This window comes from Lissotriton helveticus, chromosome 7 (genome assembly GCF_964261635.1).
Source record: "Lissotriton helveticus chromosome 7, aLisHel1.1, whole genome shotgun sequence".
NCBI classification, from domain to species: Eukaryota; Metazoa; Chordata; class Amphibia; order Caudata; family Salamandridae; genus Lissotriton; species Lissotriton helveticus.
The window spans coordinates 1797421918-1797440684 of record NC_136068.1 but is presented as its reverse complement, the minus strand read 5'-3'; the positions used below and the strand labels follow the sequence as shown (position 1 = coordinate 1797440684).

General features: G+C 48.3%; 1 protein-coding gene across 4 annotated transcripts in view; it reads left to right on the top strand.

Annotated features, from left to right (window-relative positions):
* LOC144770775 (phospholipase A2 inhibitor and Ly6/PLAUR domain-containing protein-like) overlaps window positions 1-18767 on the top strand; it is a 1602193-nt gene that overhangs the window by 1579284 nt on the left and 4142 nt on the right. The gene's annotated exons all lie outside the window — the stretch shown is intronic.

Genomic DNA, 18767 nt, shown 5'->3' with positions numbered 1-18767 from the left:
CCAGGGCAGCTCACCAGGCATTGGCTTCACTCCACAGCAGGTGAGAGATGACACTCTGTGGGGTGATTGAGCTAGGGGACAGTCGCTGTAACCAGGGCAGGTTTTTATGGAGGACTGAATAAAAGGCTGGGGGGCCACAAGGATTAGCCCTCCTCCGTTTGAGGGAATCACAGCAGAAGTCTTTTCACTGGGCAGAGGACTGCACCCCACAGTGCTGTAGTCTCCTTCTCCTGTCCACCTCCCTATTCTTTCAGGAATTAGACAGGCGCCCAGGGTCTCCCTTAAACAACCACAGCGGGGACAAGACAAGGATCCCAAAGGAGGAGTAGAGAAGTGGATTAATTAGGCTGCTTCCCAGTCCAGGAGATCAACCCTTTCACTAGCCTCCCCCCACCTTCCAAGATAGCCTGTCCTCCAGCTGACTCTCTCAGGTAGACAAAATGGCTGCCCCGCATTCCGCCTTATATAGGCTGACCCTCAGTGGTCCAGAATGGACCAGAAGGTTCTGGAACGCCCTATACTGGTCTATGGGCAAGTTCTGAGTTTGGCAGTTAAGGCAGTTGGTAGCCACCATTTTGTGTGGTTCCAACTTTTCCTGTCAGAACAGGCCTCTGGGCCTGAGGTGAAAAACTATGAGGGGGAAAAAGAACACCTATCCCCTTGACCAACACCTATAAAAAGTTAGTGGACAAAAATTATCAAGGGTATGAGGGCAAAAAGGGGACAAAATAAATAATAGATTGGAGGGACTACGCAAAAAAAACAGACAGGTCTAACACGCGTCCCCCCCAGCTGACAGTGGGGAGAACTACCCAACCCCTTGGGAGTCCTCATCACTAAGGCGGAAATACCTGGAGAGACCGTCTGCATTGGCGTGGTCCACTCCAGGCCGATGTTCCACCCGGAAGTCCATTCCCTGTAGGGAGATGGACCACCTCAACAGCTTGGGATTTTCCCCCTTCATTTGCATCAGCCAACGAAGGGGTCGGTGGTCAGTCTGAACCAGGAAGTGCGAACCAAAGAGGTATGGCCGCAGCTTCTTCAGAGCCCACACCACCGCAAAAGCTTCCCTCTCAATGCACTCCACTTCTGTTCCCGGGGAAGCAGTCTCCTGGATAGGAAGACTACAGGCTGATCCAGGCCCTCTTCATTTAGTTGCGATAACACTGCCCCAATGCCATGTTCTGATGCATCTGTTTGGACAATGAACTCCTTGGAGAAGTCTGGGGCCCTCAGGACCGGTGCTACACACATTGCCTGCTTCAACTTTTCAAAGGCTTGCTGACAAGCCTTCGTCCAAACTACCCGTCGAGGTTGTTTCTTGGAGGTGAGCTCCGTGAGGGGCGCTACTATAGTGCCATACCCCTTCACAAAGCGACGGTAGTAGCCTGTGAGGCCCAGGAAAGCTCGGACCTCAGTCTGTGTCTTGGGGGGTTCCCAGGCCATGATTGCCTCAATCTTTGCCTGCAGGGGCTGCACTGACCCCCTACCCACCAAGTGTCCAAGGTACACAACCGACCCTTGCCCAATCTGGCATTTACTGGCTTTGATGGTCAATCCAGCTTGTTTCAGGGCCTGGAGAACTGCTTGCAAATGTTGCAAATGGTCCTCCCAACTGCTACTGAAGACAGCAATGTCATCCAAGTAAGCAGCAGAGAAACTCTCCAATCCAGAGAGGACCTGGTTCACCAGCTGCTGAAATGTGGCTGGGGCGTTCTTTCCCTTGCTCCATCTGTCAAGGAGATCTGCCAGTACCCTGAAGTGAGGTCAAAGGTACTCAGATATTGGGCAGCTCCTAGCCGGTCAATTAACTCATCCGCCCTAGGGATCGGATGAGCATCAGTCTTTGTAACTGAGTTCAGTCCTCGGTAATCCGCACAGAACCTCAGTTCTGGTGTGGTGCCTGGTGGGGCGGCTTTTGGCACTAGCACCACCGGACTGGACCAAGGGCTGTTGGAAGGTTCTATCACTCCTAGCCCTAGCATCTTGGCAACCTCTCCATGGATGCTAGCCTTCACCTTGTCTGACAGCCTGTAGGTCTTTGACTTCACTGGGGGGGCTGTCTCCGGTGTCCACATCATGGGTACACAGGTGGGTTCTTCCCGGGACAAGGGAGAACAACGAAGAGTACTGCTCCAATACCTGGCGGCAATCCTCTCGTTGCTCAGGAGTTAGGGATGGGGAGAGAATCACTCCCTCCACCGACCCATCCTTCTCCTGGGATGAAAAGAGATCAGGGAGAGGCTCGCTTTCTGCTTCCTCGGCACCATCCGTCACCATCATCAGGATGACCTCTGGCCTCTCATGGTGGGGTTTGAGGCGATTGGCATGCAGCACCCGTAGAGGCTGGCGCGGGGTCTTGAGATCCACCAAGTAAGTGGCCTTACCCTTCTTTTCCAACACCTCAAATGGGCCTGACCAGCGATCTTGGAGGGCACTAAGCTCTCCAGGTTCCATCACCCACACTTTCTGGCCAGGCTCCAACTCCACCGGGTGAGCATTTTGGTCGTACCATTCCTTCATTACTGCCTGGCTGGCCTCCAAGTTATCAGAAGCCTGCTTCCACAACTTTGCCATCTGGCTCCTAAAGGCCAGCATGTAGCTCACCACATCCTGAGGAGGCTTCCTGGGAGACTTTTCCCATCCATCCTTCACCAGGCTGAGAGGTCCACGCACAGGGTGCCCGTACAACAGTTCAAAAGGGCTGAAGCCCACTCCCTTCTGCGGCACCTCTCTGTAGGAGAACAGCAAGCAAGGCAGGAGGACGTCCCATTTCCTCCGTAGGCTCTCAGGCAGACTTCTTATCATGCCCTTCAGGGTCTTATTGAACCTCTCGACCAATCCATTCGACTGGGGGTGATAAGGAGTGGTGAACCGGTAAGTCACTCCACACTCCTTCCACATCGCCCGCATGTAAGCTGACAGAAAGTTGGTCCCCCTGTCAGACACAACTTCCTTGGGGAATCCTACTCGGGTAAAGATTCCCATCAGGGCCCTAGCCACCACAGGTGCAGTAACAGTCCTCAGAGGAATGGCCTCTGGATAACGTGTGGCATGATCCACCAGAACCAGGATAAACCTGTGACCAGCTGTTGTTGGTGGATCCAATGGCCCTACAATGTCGATGCCCACCCTTTCAAAGGGGGTGCTAACGACTGGAAGTGGTTCCAGGGGAGCTTTCAGCTTCACTCCTGTTTTCCCACTGGCCTGGCAGGATACACAGGTCCGACAGTAAGCGTTGGACGCCACTTTCATCTGAGGCCAGTAAAAGTGGAGGACAAGCCGAGCAAAGGTCTTGTCCTGGCCTAAGTGTCCTGCCAAGGGTATTGCATGAGCCAATTCCAGCAGAAAGGCTCGGTATTGCTGCGGGACCACCAAGGCCCTTGATGAGCCAGGTAGGGGTACCTTGGGTTCACTGTAGAGGAGTCCATCCTCCCAGTAAATATGGTGGTGTCCCGTAGCATCACCTGCTGCCTGGGCTTCAGCCTGACGCCTCAGTCCCTCAAGGGTAGGGCACTCCCTCTGCCCCTTACAGAATTCCTCTCTGGTAGGTCCTCCCTCCACATGCCACTCAGCAGGGATGGGTAAATCCTCCAGAGAGTCTACTTCCCCCTCCATGGACTCCTGGCCCACCACCGCAGGTGGCCGATCTGTCACATGGGGCGTGGAAGCCGAAGCAGGCTCTTCCTGTCTCCTGGTCTGTCCCTTTTTGGCAGCGGGTTGGGCCATTGTTCCAGGCTCCAACCCAGGGGAACTCCCTCTCCGGGCAGTCGCAGACCGTGTGCTTACACAGGCCCAGTCAGGTGTACCCAGCATCGCAGAATGCGTCCGGTATTCCACCTCTCTCCAAGTGTTGTGCTCCATGTCATTCCCCAACAAACAATCGACTGGCACGGCAGGGCTTACGGCAACTCGAAGTGAACCTGCAACCCCCTCCCACTCAAAGGGAACCTCAGCCACTGGATAGTGGCCCATTCTGCCGTCAGCCATCGCGGCGGGGTGGAGTACATTGGGAACCACCTGCTCTGGAGACACCAGTTGACTCCTCACCATAGTCATACTGGCTCCTGTATCTCTCAAAGCCTCCCCTCTCTGGCCATTGATGGTGACCCATTGCCCATACTTTGTAGTATTTGGGGGCACCTGGATCTTTGGAACCATCTCCCGCTCTCCCAGGGACACTAAGGTGACACCCGCCCACTCACCCCCTTATCTAAGGGCAACTCCTCCCCGAGCGCTACACTAGCTACTCCCGGTGACTTTCCTCCGGTGGGAGGGGGTGGTCTCTTTGGGCATCTGACATCTCCCTTATAATGTCCAACACCACCACACTCAAAACAGTGGAGAACCCTTGGCTGCTGGCTTTGGCCAGGATTAGGGTTTCTGGGCGGGTTTGCCTTAGGGGTGAAACCTGCTCCCTTTCCTTGGAAATTATTTTGGGGACCTTTGGAGAACTCCTTCTTTTTATTTCCCCCCTCCTTCTTCTGGGGGGCGCCCTGTCCGGCTTTTTGAGAATCCCCTCCAGTCCCCTTTGAGGACACCCGGGTACTTGCCCAAGTGTCCGCCTCCTCTGCAAGCTTCCGGGGATTGGTCAGCTTGCTGTCCACCAGGTGTTGGCGCAACTCGGGAAAACATTTCTCGAGGAGGTGTTCTTTCAAAAAAAGATTGTACAGCCCCTCATAATCTTTCACCTCGCTGCCCTTGACCCAACCCTCCAAAGCTTTCTTGGCGTAGTCTAAGAAGTCTACCCAATTCTGGGTACTCAGTTTGTGACTTCCCCTGAATTTCTGTCTGTACCTTTCAGGGGTAAGTCCAAACTTCTTCACCAGTGCCACCTTCATTGTAGGGTAGTGGGTTTGTTCATCCTGCTCCAGAGCCAACAAGGTGTCTCTGCCAGCAGGTGGCATGTATTTATACAGCCCACCCCCCCAGTGAGTTTCTAAGATCCCGTGAGCCCTTAAAGAAACTTCGTAGGCGGCCAACCATTTGGCAATGTCATCACCTGTGGTGTAACTGGCGATGACATCTTTGGGTAAATAGGGTCTGGGTTCCCTGGTATTCATCTTATTTTCGCTGCCACCATTATCTGGATTAGGAGACCTTCGTATTAAGGCTTGTAGGTCTAGCTCCTTTATGGTTCGTTCATGGGCTAACCTCCTGACCTCCCTTTCCATATCCATCCTAGCTAATTCCAACTTCATTCTCCTCTCCTCCCTCCTATCTTCCAGCTCGGCGTCAGTTAAACCCCTCTCTGAGACGCTGCTGCCCGCCCTCGAAGGTGTCCTGGGACCTGTCAGCAGATTCCCCCTTCCAGCTTGGTTCAACATTGCAATCTCAAGGACAGTGTCCCCGTCACTCTCTTCGGTATCTGGTTCTTCCACTAAATGAGCTTCCACCCATGCCCTTATGCTTGTCAGCAACTCGCCTTTCCTGGCACCTTTGTTAAAGAATACCCCTTGTTGCTGACACCATTCTTTGAGTTGGGTCACAGTATAGGATTCTAGCTCTTTAAAATTCAATTCCATCTTTATTATGGAATAAAATAAACACTCAGGAGAGAACCAAGAAGTGTGACCTGAGGTTAACCTCCACCCACCACCAGAAATAAATTTGGAAAAAACAAAATTCAAATTAGGAGGGCCGCAAGGAGAAAACTCCTAGTGTAGGTCAGTGTATTGCGTTGAATTACTAATGAGTAGCTGCAACCAAGTCAGAATCCCACCGCTAGGCACCAAATGTTGGAACCTGGGATGTCAGGTCACCTAGGGTAGCCTGGCCTAGGGGTAAGACATGCAATTCTAGAGGCACAAGTGTGAAGGTTGCAGACCACCCAGCAGTAAATCCACGCAATAACACTTAAAAAGGACACTACACCAATTTGTTATGAAAATAAGTACCTGTTTATAAAAATAATATACTCTGTTCTCTTATACTTTAAAACCCACAGTTCAGTACTTTACAATCAATCAGGTGAAATAACAATCCGCTTAAGTCTTGGGAGAGAAAACTACGACTCAGTATAAGCAAATGCAGATGTCATGGAATTATTAGCAATCTTTTTAGCAGTGTCAACTGGCATTAGAAATCAACATCAATAGTATCTTTCATTACATACGTTTCCAACATCACTGGTTTTGTTTTTACCTCAATGCCTAAACCTTTACCTCCCTTATCTGTCCCTCTTCCACAAAGTGAGGCATACACAGTGAAGAGCAAAGAAAATGCCCAAGCTCTACGCTGTCACCAGTAAGCTCTAAGAGGAACTTGTAACTTTCCTTGTAACTTTAGTATTTCCAGCACACTCTTGATAGGTTGATTTTTAAGTCTACTCCCCCTCCTCATTCACCACAGTGGACGGAGAAATCACCAAAGTGTAATTCCACAACTGGCAGGCTCAAGCGCCACCTTCCCTTTTCAGTTTATCTCCTTACTTATAGATGACTCGTCCGGTGAAGCTTATCAGCACCAGACACAGGGGAAGTCACTCGGCAGTTCCTGGGAGTCCAGCGCTGGCAAGACTCCTCAGCTCCTCAGCTCATCCACCCTTCCCGCTCACGCCAGCTCTCTCAGGAGGCGCTCGAGCAGGGAAGAGGTGTCTCTACACACGCGTCCAACCGCCGAAGGGATCCCGACGCTCTTCTTCACTCGGGGCTGGGATGCGCACACTTCTGGGCATGCGCGAGGTGTTCACACTACACCGCCTCGCTTCCAGACCCGCCTCCGCTCCCGCCTTCCTCCGCGCTGGCTCCGCTGGCAAGACGCTGCTCCTTCCGGGCCTGCTCGGTCCTAGGCCCCTCCTGCCCAAAGGGAGTGGGAACGCCTGGGACATGCGCGGTAGCACTTACTGACTTCAAACCTTGGGCTTAAACACAATGACGCGGCCGGTGCCCCCGGGGTCCTGCAGACGGCGATATCAGCGCCGCTTCATGGAATCCGGCACCCCTCACCTTCAGATCGCCTCTTCAGCCACAACTCGGCGCTGATCCCCCCTCGCTGTCACAGGGGCAGAACAGCCCGTTCTCTCCTGGCCAATGCTCCCTCAGCGCCCGCTGCTCCTCACAGTTGGCGCTCAACCACTGAACCAGGGCAGCTCACCAGGCGTTGGCTTCACTCCACAGCAGGTGAGAGATGACACTCTGTGGGGTGATTGAGCTAGGGGACAGTCGCTGTAACCAGGGCAGGTTTTTATGGAGGACTGAATAAAAGGCTGGGGGGCCACAAGGATTAGCCCTCCTCCGTTTGAGGGAATCACAGCAGAAGTCTTTTCACTGGGCAGAGGACTGCACCCCACAGTGCTGTAGTCTCCTTCTCCTGTCCACCTCCCTATTCTTTCAGGAATTAGACAGGCGCCCAGGGTCTCCCTTAAACAACCACAGCGGGGACAAGACAAGGATCCCAAAGGAGGAGTAGAGAAGTGGATTAATTAGGCTGCTTCCCAGTCCAGGAGATCAACCCTTTCACTAGCCTCCCCCCACCTTCCAAGATAGCCTGTCCTCCAGCTGACTCTCTCAGGTAGACAAAATGGCTGCCCCGCATTCCGCCTTAAATAGGCTGACCCTCAGTGGTCCAGAATGGACCAGAAGGTTCTGGAACGCCCTATACTGGTCTATGGGCAAGTTCTGGGTTTGGCAGTTAAGGCAGTTGGTAGCCACCATTTTGTGCGGTTCCAACTTTTCCTGTCAGAACAGGCCTCTGGGCCTGAGGTGAAAAACTATGAGGGGGAAAAAGAACACCTATCCCCTTGACCAACACCTATAAAAAGTTAGTGGACAAAAATTATCAAGGGTATGAGGGCAAAAAGGGGACAAAATAAATAATAGATTGGAGGGACTACGCAAAAAAACCAGACAGGTCTAACACCTGCCTTACGTGTTAACTGGGATAAGTTAGCTGCGTGTAAACAGAAGAAAGATTAAAGTGTCTCCGATTTCTTTACCCGTTTCGAGGAGACGTTCATCGACCACAGTGGTCAGGATATGAGTACTGAGGGTGCACAGCGATTATTCGTGGATAAATTTGTATTTAATTTACTTCCAGAATTATCGCATAAATTGAAAGACTCCGATAGTTCGTGGGCTGTTTCTTCATCTGCCCAGATATTAGCCACTGCTCAGTATTACGAGAATAGGGATAAGGAGGAAAAGGATAGACTTGAGAAAAAGACTAAAGAATTAAAAATGAAGGTTCTTTTGCAACAGGCTTATCCCCCTCGTTCTGCTCAGCGCCAATTTCAACAGCCTCCCCAGTTTCAGAGGTTGTTACAGAAACCTGAACCTTTGCTAGGTCCTAATCAATGTGCCTATTGTAAAGAGGAAGGTCATTTTAAGAATAGCTGTCTGGTTTTATTGCAACATAATGGTGGATTGCCAGGGCCGCGAGGCCGTGGTCGTTTTCAGTCAGCACCCAGGGGTGGAGGGCAAGGTGAGTTGTCTCAGACACAGCGTTCCTTTCCCCCTCATAATTCTATGAATTATTTTGACCAGCAGAATACTCAGTTTGCACAATATTACAATGATGACTATTGTGTTGAAAATGAGATTCAGGATTTTCATACTAGTTAGGACAGCCATGGACAAAGCAAGGTAGTCGTATCAGGTCCAGTGGATCAGATTGGGCCTTATGTTGAAGTTGTTGCATTGGGTGTTTCAGAACCATTTCTTTTGGATACTGGTGCAATGAGAAGTTGTATCATTCACTCCAAACTCCCTGGGGCCCCTTTGTCTGGCTTAACAAACGTTTCTGTAGGATTCTCTGACGCCCCAGTTCGTAACCCGGTTTCTTGCCCTCTGCCTATCTCAATTGGTCCTTATGATTTGGAGGCCCCACTAATTTTAACAACTGGTTGCGGCGACAATTTGCTAGGTGTGGACTTATTGAAACGTCTTCATGCAACATTGTACTGTTCCCCCTCTGGTGTACATCTTACTTTAGGTGAGAAATTGGTTTCTCCTATGTATTTGTCTAAGGACCAACTCCCACCCGAATTGCATTCCCTTCCTGCTACGCTTTGGGCTACAAGTCCGAATGATGTTGGTTTGCTCCAAATTCCACCTTACGTGGTTACTGTCAAGCCTGATGTCAAATTACCACGCATTCCTCAGTATAAAATTTCCAGCGATGGCGAAAGAGCTCTGTTGGCTATCATCTATGATTTAGTTCAGAAGGGTGTGGCCGAAGAAACAAGAGTAAATGTTTGCAATAGCCCTGTTCTACCTGTTCTTAAACGCACTGATTCTTCTCAGCCCCCTGTATATCGTTTTGTGATTGATCTTCGGGAGGTTAACAAGATTGTTATACCCCAGTTTCCTGTAGTCCCAGATATCACTGCCTTGCTCACAATGATACCTGCTTCAGCTGCCTGGTTCTCGGTTATTGATCTCAAAAACGCTTTCTGCAGCATTCCTAGTGCTGAGGAGAGTAGGGATATTTTTGGCTTCTCTCTCGGAGGCCGAAGTTTCCGATTCAAACGTGCACCCCAAGGCTATTGTGAGAGTACCTCCATTTATAGTCAGGCTTTGAAATCTCAGCTTGATGCTTTCACTTTGCCACCAGGTGCCACTCTTATTCAGTATGTGGATGATTTGTAGGTTGCTGCTGATTCAGAGGATGTTTGTAAAAGTGTGACTGTTTCGCTGTTGCGTCACTTGTCTGACCTGCATCACAAGGTGTCTCCCTCTAAACTACAATATTGCCACCAAGAGGTTACCTATTTAGGTCATCTCTTGTCGAAGGAGGGAAGGCGATTGACCCCTGAACGTATTCAAGCAATCGCACAAATGTCTGTACCATTCACACAAAGGGAGGTGCGTGCCTTTCTGGGCATTACCTCTTATTGTAGACAGTGGATTCCAAATGTTTCTTTGTTGGCTAAACCTCTGCTGGCACTTACTTTGAAAGATACACCGCAACCTCTTCCTTGGACTGACGAATGTCAGAAGAGTTTTTCTAACTTACGTACTGCCTTGTGTTCTGCCCCTGTGTTAGGTACTCTGGATTACAGTAAACCTTTCACACTCTATGTTCATGAAAGAGAAGGTTGTGCGTTGTCGGTTTTAACGCAACAATTTGGAGACAAACAGCGGCCATGTGCCTATTTTTTGGCTACATTGGATCCAGTAGCCAAGGCATTGCCTCGTTGCCTCAAAGCTACAGCAGCAGCAGCGATCTCCATTCGTCAATCTGCTGGATTGGTACTGGATAATACTCTCGTTGTTATGGTGCCCCATGCAGTGGATACTCTTTTGAACAGAACAAAAACACAACATCTCACGAGTGCCCGCTTGTCTGGGTACGAGCTGACGCTCTTGGCTAGTCATATACACATCAAGCGATGTAATACTTTTAATCCAGCAACACTGTTACCCATTCCAGAAGAGAAAGACATCCAACAACAACATGATTGTTTTCTCCGTACAGAATAGACTTAAAAGATACACCACTCGTGGACTCGGATGGGATCCTATGGGTGGATGGGTCTTGTTTGAAACTTCCCAATGGTGAGACGACTTCAGCCTATGCTGTTACCACCTTGTATACAGTAGTGGAGACAGCACGCATTGTCAGAATTCAGCCAAAGCAGCTGAACTGATTGCCCTGACGAGAGCGTGTGTGTTGGCTAAGGGAAAGAGAGTGAATGTTTACACCGATAGCCAGTACGCCTTTGGCGTGGCTCATAGTTTTGCCCGTCTGTGGAAGGAAAGAGGATCCTTTACTTCGCATGGGATTAAGATACAGCATGGTTAGTTGGTAACTGACCTTCTCGAATCACTTGCTTTGCCTACCCAGATAGCAATTGTGAAGTGTAGTGCACATAAAAGGATCACTGATGATGTGGGTCGCGGGAATGCTTTTGCAGACGAGGTAGCGAAAGGAACAGCGAGAGATGCTACAAGTCGCATGTATGTTGCAGGCCCTGCAAGATGGGTCAGAGAAGGAGGAATGTGTGAGGACACAATAGAAAGTGTGAGAATGATTCAAGAAGAGGCTACGGAGAAGGAATTGAGTAAGTGGAGAGAAAGTACTGAAATGTTGGACACGACAGGGTGTTGGACGGAATTGTCAGAACACCAGCGTTGGCTGTTACCAGGCGCCTATGTATTGCCTGTAGTTACTATGGCACATGGTCCAGCCCACATTAGTGTGAAAGGGATATGCAAACTTCTGGCTCCAGTATGGCAGAATGAAGGTATCCCTAAATGTAAGGAAAATGTGGTGAAACATTGTATCGTTTGTTTGATGCATAATCCAGGGAAGGGAACCCCGACTCCGGCAGGTAATTTTGCTCCCCCTACGCATCCTTTTGAGGTATTAGAAATCGATTACATTCATATGGAACGTTGTAACAATCTTAAGTATGTCCTGGTGGTGGTATGTGCTTTTTCCAGATGGATAGAGGCCTAGCCCCTAAAGGATAATACTGCTTTGTCCACTGCCAAAGCCATCTTGAAGGAATTCTTCCCGAGGTTTGGCTTGCCGCGAATTGTCTGGACTGACAATGGAAGTAAATTTGTAGGCCAAATTATGCCGAAGGTGTGTGCGGGTCTTGGTATTAGGCAGAAATTCCATGCGGCAAACCACCCTCATTCAACAGGCTTGGTAGAGTGCTATAATGGCACTCTCAAGCTCAAGCTGGCAAAGATTCAGGCCAGCACGAGTCTTGCTTGGCCCGATGCTTTACCTTTGGCACTCCTATCTACGAGAACAGCTGTACACTCTCGCTTGGGACTCAGCCCATACGAGGTTGTTTTTGGGCGCCCAGCTAATGTCTGGGGAGTCCCTGGACCTAAAAAGTACTCCGATATTCCGTATCCTAGGTTGATTGACTACTTGCATGACCTCACCACTAAATTGCGCGTTCTTCACCAGCAGGTTCAAAACGCTTTGCCGGTGGCCTCCGCAAACCCAGGTCACTCCATCCAACCCGGAGCCTAGGTTTGTCTGAAGAATTTTCAGCGAAAGAAGAATCTGGAACCTCGTTGGGGGCCGCCTCTGCAAGTTCTTCTGATGACACGTACAGCAGTAAAGGTCATCGGAAAGAAGGACTGGATCCATGGCGTGCACTGCAAAAGGGTACCTTTGCCTTTGCCTTTTGACCAGTGGGTCCGCAAGGGTGTAGGTGATAGTGAGGGTGAAAGGGTCCCTCAGTTGGTACCTTTCAGAAGTACAGGATCGGACGAGGTCTGAGAAAGAAGACAATGATGTGTTGCAAGAAGCTGTACCATCACATCTGCGATTGAACAAAACAAACTCAGAGACTTTGTTTTGAGAACAAGCGGTACCTAAGAAGACCCGGTACAACCTGAGACCTAGACTGATTAAGAACAATTAAACCTTTTTTTTTCTCTTTTCTTTTTCTGGTTACACTTTTAAGAGACATTTCTTTTACCATCCAACAAATTGCAGGGTCACGGTAGGAGTCTTAGGCTGTGACCTGAGTAGTGGCAGTAGGTCTGCAGGACTTGCAGTGTCATAGGACGGCTAATAATCACAACTAAGTGATCTAGGAAGATTACCGTGAGCAACGCTTTAGAGGATGGATATTGAATTGAAAAAGAATGATAAAAAGCAAGAAATGAAAAGTAAATATAAGAAATTGTTGTTTAGTCCATGTGGCGTAGTCTTGTGCATTTTAGTATGTTCATGTATTTTATTGGCTTGTGTGGGTTGGGTTGTTCACACAATGCAGCAAGCACCTGTTCCTACTTCTGTTTCTTTGCCTTTTTCCACTACAGCCTCCCCGCCTCAGTTCCATACACTCCCAGGGCACGAACAAATTAGGAGAATGCAATACTTTAACAATTCATTCATCCAGCTGTTGCATCAGCATCAACTGGCAGTCAATACTACTGACTGTTGGGTTTGTGGACTCATGCCCCATAACACAGAGAAATGGATGCCATATTTTGTCCTTCCGTTCTCTTATGAAGGTTCTGTTTGGGCCTATTTGGCCATGTTTTCCAATGCATACCAGAATCAACTTTGAAATCCTCTCGTTGGTCCATATGGTGGTGGAGCAGATTTTAGTCATAGTTATTTGATAAAGGGAATAGTGGCTATGGCTAGAGTTGCTGAAAGTGGTAAGATCCCTGTTGATGAGAAACGAGCGTATGATTGTTGGAACGTGACTCATTACGTTACTAGCCTCACAGATAAGGCTAGACGAGGGAGATCCCCACCAATTTGAACCATACCTCATCGAGGCAATTTGTGTTTACAGATAAATGGTCAAAATACTAAAAACCAACAGGAAAAGAGTGTTTGTTCCCGTACATACATCTATTCATCCCAAATTTCTTCACCATTAGTACCATCTCAGGGCACATACTTTGTCTGCCACGACAGAGCCTACTCGTGGCTCCCCACCAACTTTTCTGGAACGTGTTATGTGGGTTTTCTTCTCCCTCCGACATACACTGCTCCTTCAGGTTATCACAGAAATAGATATGGCAGAGGGATTATCGATTCCAAAGACACAGCAGGACAAGAGGGAGGGGACTTTTTCAAAGGGTTCCTTCCTTTCTGGGGCCCAATGGCCAATAGCAGAAACATTAGACAGTTAGTTCGTGTTGTTGAGGCTACCATAAATGTGACTTCTGGAGCCTTGAGTAACCTAACAGCCGAACTTCAGGCGGACCGCCTTATGACTTTGCAGAACCAGATGGTTCTAGACATTGTTCTTGCGGATCGCGGAGGAGTCGGTAAATTGATTGGGTCTAGTTGCTGCATTTATATTCCTGATAATGCCCCTACGGTATACCAAGACATCTCTAAATTGCATGTAATTTCCGAGTCGATTCACGAGGACACAGGAGATTGGTCTGTTATGAGATTGTTTTTGGATTTCTACTGTCCACATGAGGATGGAAGGTATTAACCTTCCTTGGAATGTTTTTGGCCATCATTTTCTCTTGTTGTCTTTGTTTACAGTGTGGCCCTGCTATCTGCGGTCTTTGTGCCACCATGTGTGTCCCAAGACCTGTGTCACAGAAAACAGAGAACATTAAGATGATGTTGCAGCAACAGCTCGACGGCCTCATGGCCATTGACATCGACTCATACTAACTTGAGTCCTTTGTGTTTTGCCTGAGTAATGGCAAAAGGAGGGCTGAGGGTGTTCGGTTTTTTACTTCGTTCCGTATTCGGCCGCCATTTTGTGTCCCGTCGCCATTTTGTGTTGCCCTCACTCAGGCGGCACGGCGAACGGAGTGTTTTTGCCTTCTCCAGCTGCTACGTGTCTCTTCTGTTAAAAAGTAACCCCCTGCCTATTGTTTATGAAACCGATGTCAGGATCTGGCCGAGTCCACTAATATGTGTCTAGGCTGATTGATCCCTGTCTCGACTGACTGTTTGGCTCTCCCAATTCTTTCCTTACTTTATCTTATCCGACTGGCCTTCGCTATTCTCTCCATGTATTCTCTGTTACACAACTATCCTTTGAGGCACACGAATACGTCCGGCTACCTGCGAATTGGATTGTAGGCACTAGCACTGATTAACTTGTGGGGAAGGGTAACACACAGGGTCTGAAAGAAGGGCGTATTTGGGACACTTGATAGCTTGTTTTCCAACTTTTCCTATTGGCTAGCCTTGTATGTATTGGAAGTATACGTTGTAAATATGTGTGCTATAAAAGATTGTGCACTACAAAGTAAAGTGGCAGTCTCCCAAGAACATACTCTGTACTTCTGGGACAACTGTGCTTAGCTGCAGCTAATAAACCTGGTTTTCTACGCCTAACAGAGTGTCTAGTGTCTCTGTCCGACAAGGCAGGTGAACCCGGAGATTTAAGGTGTGCCCTGCACCGCCAGGCCTATAAGGCCCGGTTCTTCAGCAGCGTGGGTTAGAAGTGACCCGGTGTACCGCGGCTTTGAATGGTCCCCATCGAGATCGGACCGTATCGCGCTATATGCAGACAAATTCCTCTTTTTTTTGACAGATCCCTGGTTTTCCGGGCCCCGCATTGTGGAAATCCTCAGAGTGTTCGAGAAAAATACTGGTTTACAGACGAACCCCGCAAAATCAGTGCTGTTTCCAGTGTGCGGTCATCAAGGACACGATGCGTGGGCTTCGCAGCTATCCCATGCGACAGACAGCTTTAAGTACCTCACTATTTTCGTTTCGCCATGCCCTAAAGTCTAATGGGCGCATAATATCCCTCCACTGCTTGCAAGCCTAAATAGTGAAACAGCAATATGGTCCTCCCTTCCATTGTCCTTATATGGGCGCTCGCCCATCTTCAAGATGGTATTGCTGCCCCGGATTTTTTGTCGCCTCCAAAAAGTTCCCTTATCATATTCCACGTTCCAGGTTCACATAGGTCAACCCCATACAAAACAAATTTCTTTGGAACGGTGGGGCGGTTAGGGTTGCCCTACGCACATGTTTGCAATCCACATACTGTGGGAGGATTGCAGCAGCAGACATCTATTCATATAATGTGGCATCCCACATACTCGTGGTAAAGAAATGGTGGTAATACTCCCCCATGGACCCGGCATATGCAATTGAGCATGCAGCAATGGAACAGACCACCTTCATCTCCTGTATAGTGCCACTTGCCTGCATTGCATGCCTGCAGTAGGTAAAGTCGTGATACAGCTGTGGCGGGCTAAAGCGTTGAAGCGGGAAGCTCACTCGAGCAACCCCACTATGGCAAGGTACATACCACCGCCCAGTGGCCGCCTTGGGGGGGTTCCGGGTATGGGATCTAGTGGGGATATCGAGCCTAGATGATGTGATGTGGGGTACTACACTGAAATCCTTCCAGCAACTACAGGCGGAATACACATTACACTAAACACAATTCTACAAATACCTCCAACTCCGTCATGCACTCACTCCCCTCTCCTGCAGTTTACGATGCTCAATATACGTTATGTCATGTAATTGTGGGCAGGGGGATCTGTATGCACAGAGCATTCACAAAGGCTGGGAGGCTGCCCCCAAAGTGAGGTGTGCAGCATCCTCAAGTGGGTAGGGCCTGCTTCTACTCTGCAGCTACTGGGGGACAGGGGGGTACCCTGTCACAGATTAAGATCTCATTCTTCCACAGGTGATGAAAGGATTAGCATTTTAGAGAATCCCCGTTTTTTACTGTAGCTTCAAAGCACAATTCAATGCGTGGTCTATATTGTAAATGGTGACAGTACGCTCCATTCTCCATAGTTAGAACGACTGTAATCATGTGAATCTGCAGCTGCAGCATTTTCTGCAAAATTATGTATTTAGTTCACTGTCCGCATAATTTACTAATTGATGCATAATTAGCAGATTTCAATCTTTTATTTAATTTCTAGCTGGAATGGACCAAAGATTGCTGAAAAAGAAACTGGTAACGTTTCAGTCCTGCTTGCTTTGTCCAGGTGTTAAACGGGCATGAATGAGGTTAAACTTTTTCCTCAGACAGCATCAACAAGATTTGAAACGACAAACTAGCAAAGTAATACTGCCACAGAATAAGATGCATTATGCAGCACAATTTACCTTTTTTACCTCATAATTTAGCCAACCATGCTGCATAATTTGGTCTACCATTGCCACATAATTCCAGTGGCCCTGTCCATAAACTTGGGGAATGTAAAGTGGAACACACTACAGCGTTTTCTGAATGTAACATGCACATAGCATAAATAATCTGGTAATGTTCTTTACACACAGAAACAGATGCCTAACTACTAATGTGAGGTACTATAATCTGGTGTGTGTGCAGTGCACAGACTACAGCTTAGTGAATGCTCAATATAGCCTGATAAATGTGCAATGCCAGCTAAGTAGTGTACACTCTGGTCTGACACCATGTTGAATGTACTCCATATTTTTTGTGAGAGAACTTTGCTAGTCCCAATAACCAACAATACCACTTGATTAACCACTGACCTTGGATTCAGAGTAGTGTACTACTTGCCATTAAGTTGTTCCGCGCCTCATCAAGGGTAGCAAACGCTATATAAATGCAATTAGATTTGCTATTACAATATAATATAGATTGTGAAACGTACAGAGAGTGAGCTATAGTTTGGTGAACAAACAATGCAAACACTCACTTAGGGAACGTACAGGCTGAAGTCTGGTAAATGTACAGCATAAATGAAGGCAAGCATACAATCTAGTGCTGACTGTACAATACACCCCGTATGGACTGGTGAATCACTGCACACATTGCATAGTGAATATCTCTGCCTACCGTATACCCTGGTGAATTTTCAGCTTATGCACAGACAGAAATTGTAGCTAGTGGCAAATACCTGGTGCTGTCTGGTGAAAGTACAGTGTGCTAGTGCTATGCACTCGTGAAAGTACAGCATACACAAAGGAAGGTAACTAGCCACTTGTGAATATGTAGTGGCAACAAGTGCACACTCTGGTGAATGTAGAATGCATGCATTAATGCACGTTAATGTCCAGGGCTTGTCTAGTGAACATAATGTGGCACACTCACAAGAGACCACTTTGAAAACTAACATAACTGGCAGCTGTCAGCGTTAAGAGGCCAAGGCACTGGCAGACACTGCACCCCACCTTATAACACCATCTAACCTTGACAATACACGAGCCAGGTGGAGACTAAACTGATCACAACCAGGTAGGTTGGTGACTGTTTAGCACATATCATGTAGCTACTAGCCAGGTGCATATACAGTGTGCATAACATAGTATGATTAGTATGCAGCACACACAGAAGCTTCCTGATGTGGTTATCGATGGCCCTACATTACAAAACTCTATTTAGCTTCTGTTATAGACCAACTAAAATCTCTAGGGAAAAGACCAGAACCTAGCTGCCTTTGTCACTGTAGTCACGATGTTGACTTATTACATATGCTTTGTAATTGGGTAAAGTTGGATGCCTTCAAGGATGTAATCCACCAGTACCTGCTCCACCTGGGAAAAAAGTAGGACAAGAGTGACTAGGGGATCTCTTTAAGCTAGATCAACTGTATTAATATGAGGAATGGCAAGGTAAATTTGGGCTGACAAAATGAGACTTCTTTAAGAATTTCCATGTAAGGGATTTTGTATTGAAAATAGGCAGAGATAAAATGACTATAGAGCGGGTACTGTTACTGGATCAGCTGGACTGCCTGGGAAGTCAAAGATAAGGCACATTTATAAAGTTTTCCCGATAGGCAAGTAGTAAACTGTAATGGGCGAATAGTGGCCTTTGGAAATCGTTGTAGAAGGGCCAGGAGGTGCTATTTGCTGCAGAATTGATGGCCCAACTTTACAAAACTCTATTTAGCTTCTGTTACAGACCAACTAAAATCTCTAGGGAAAGGACCAGAACCTAGCTGCCTTTGTCACTGTAGTCACCATGTTGACTTATTACATATGCTTTGTAATTGGGTAAAGTTGGATGCCTTCAAGGATGTAATCCACCAGTACCTGGGATCAGGGCCGGACTGGCCTTAGCGGGTACCAGGCGTTGTCCCGATAGGCCAGTAGGGTGTGGGCCAGTTTTGCTACTTAGGGCAGTTTTGCAGCAATGCTGCAGCATCGCCCCCTGTTACAAAAGCAGCAGCGGTGCTTGACACTAGCCCCCCCAAACCTCTGCCCCCATGGAAGGCACTTCTCTCAGTAGCACCCCAGCACCACCGGGGCCAGTCAAGTGGAATTGCCAGGGCTGGTTTCTGTTCCTAGTGCGGCTCTGCCTGGGATCGTTGTTTAATATAACGTTTTGCTGACGCCACAGCTGATGTTGTTCGGCACCGCCAAGAGATCATTAAAAGACAAGGGAAAACAATATGTTGTGGCTACGGCAGCGGCTCGCA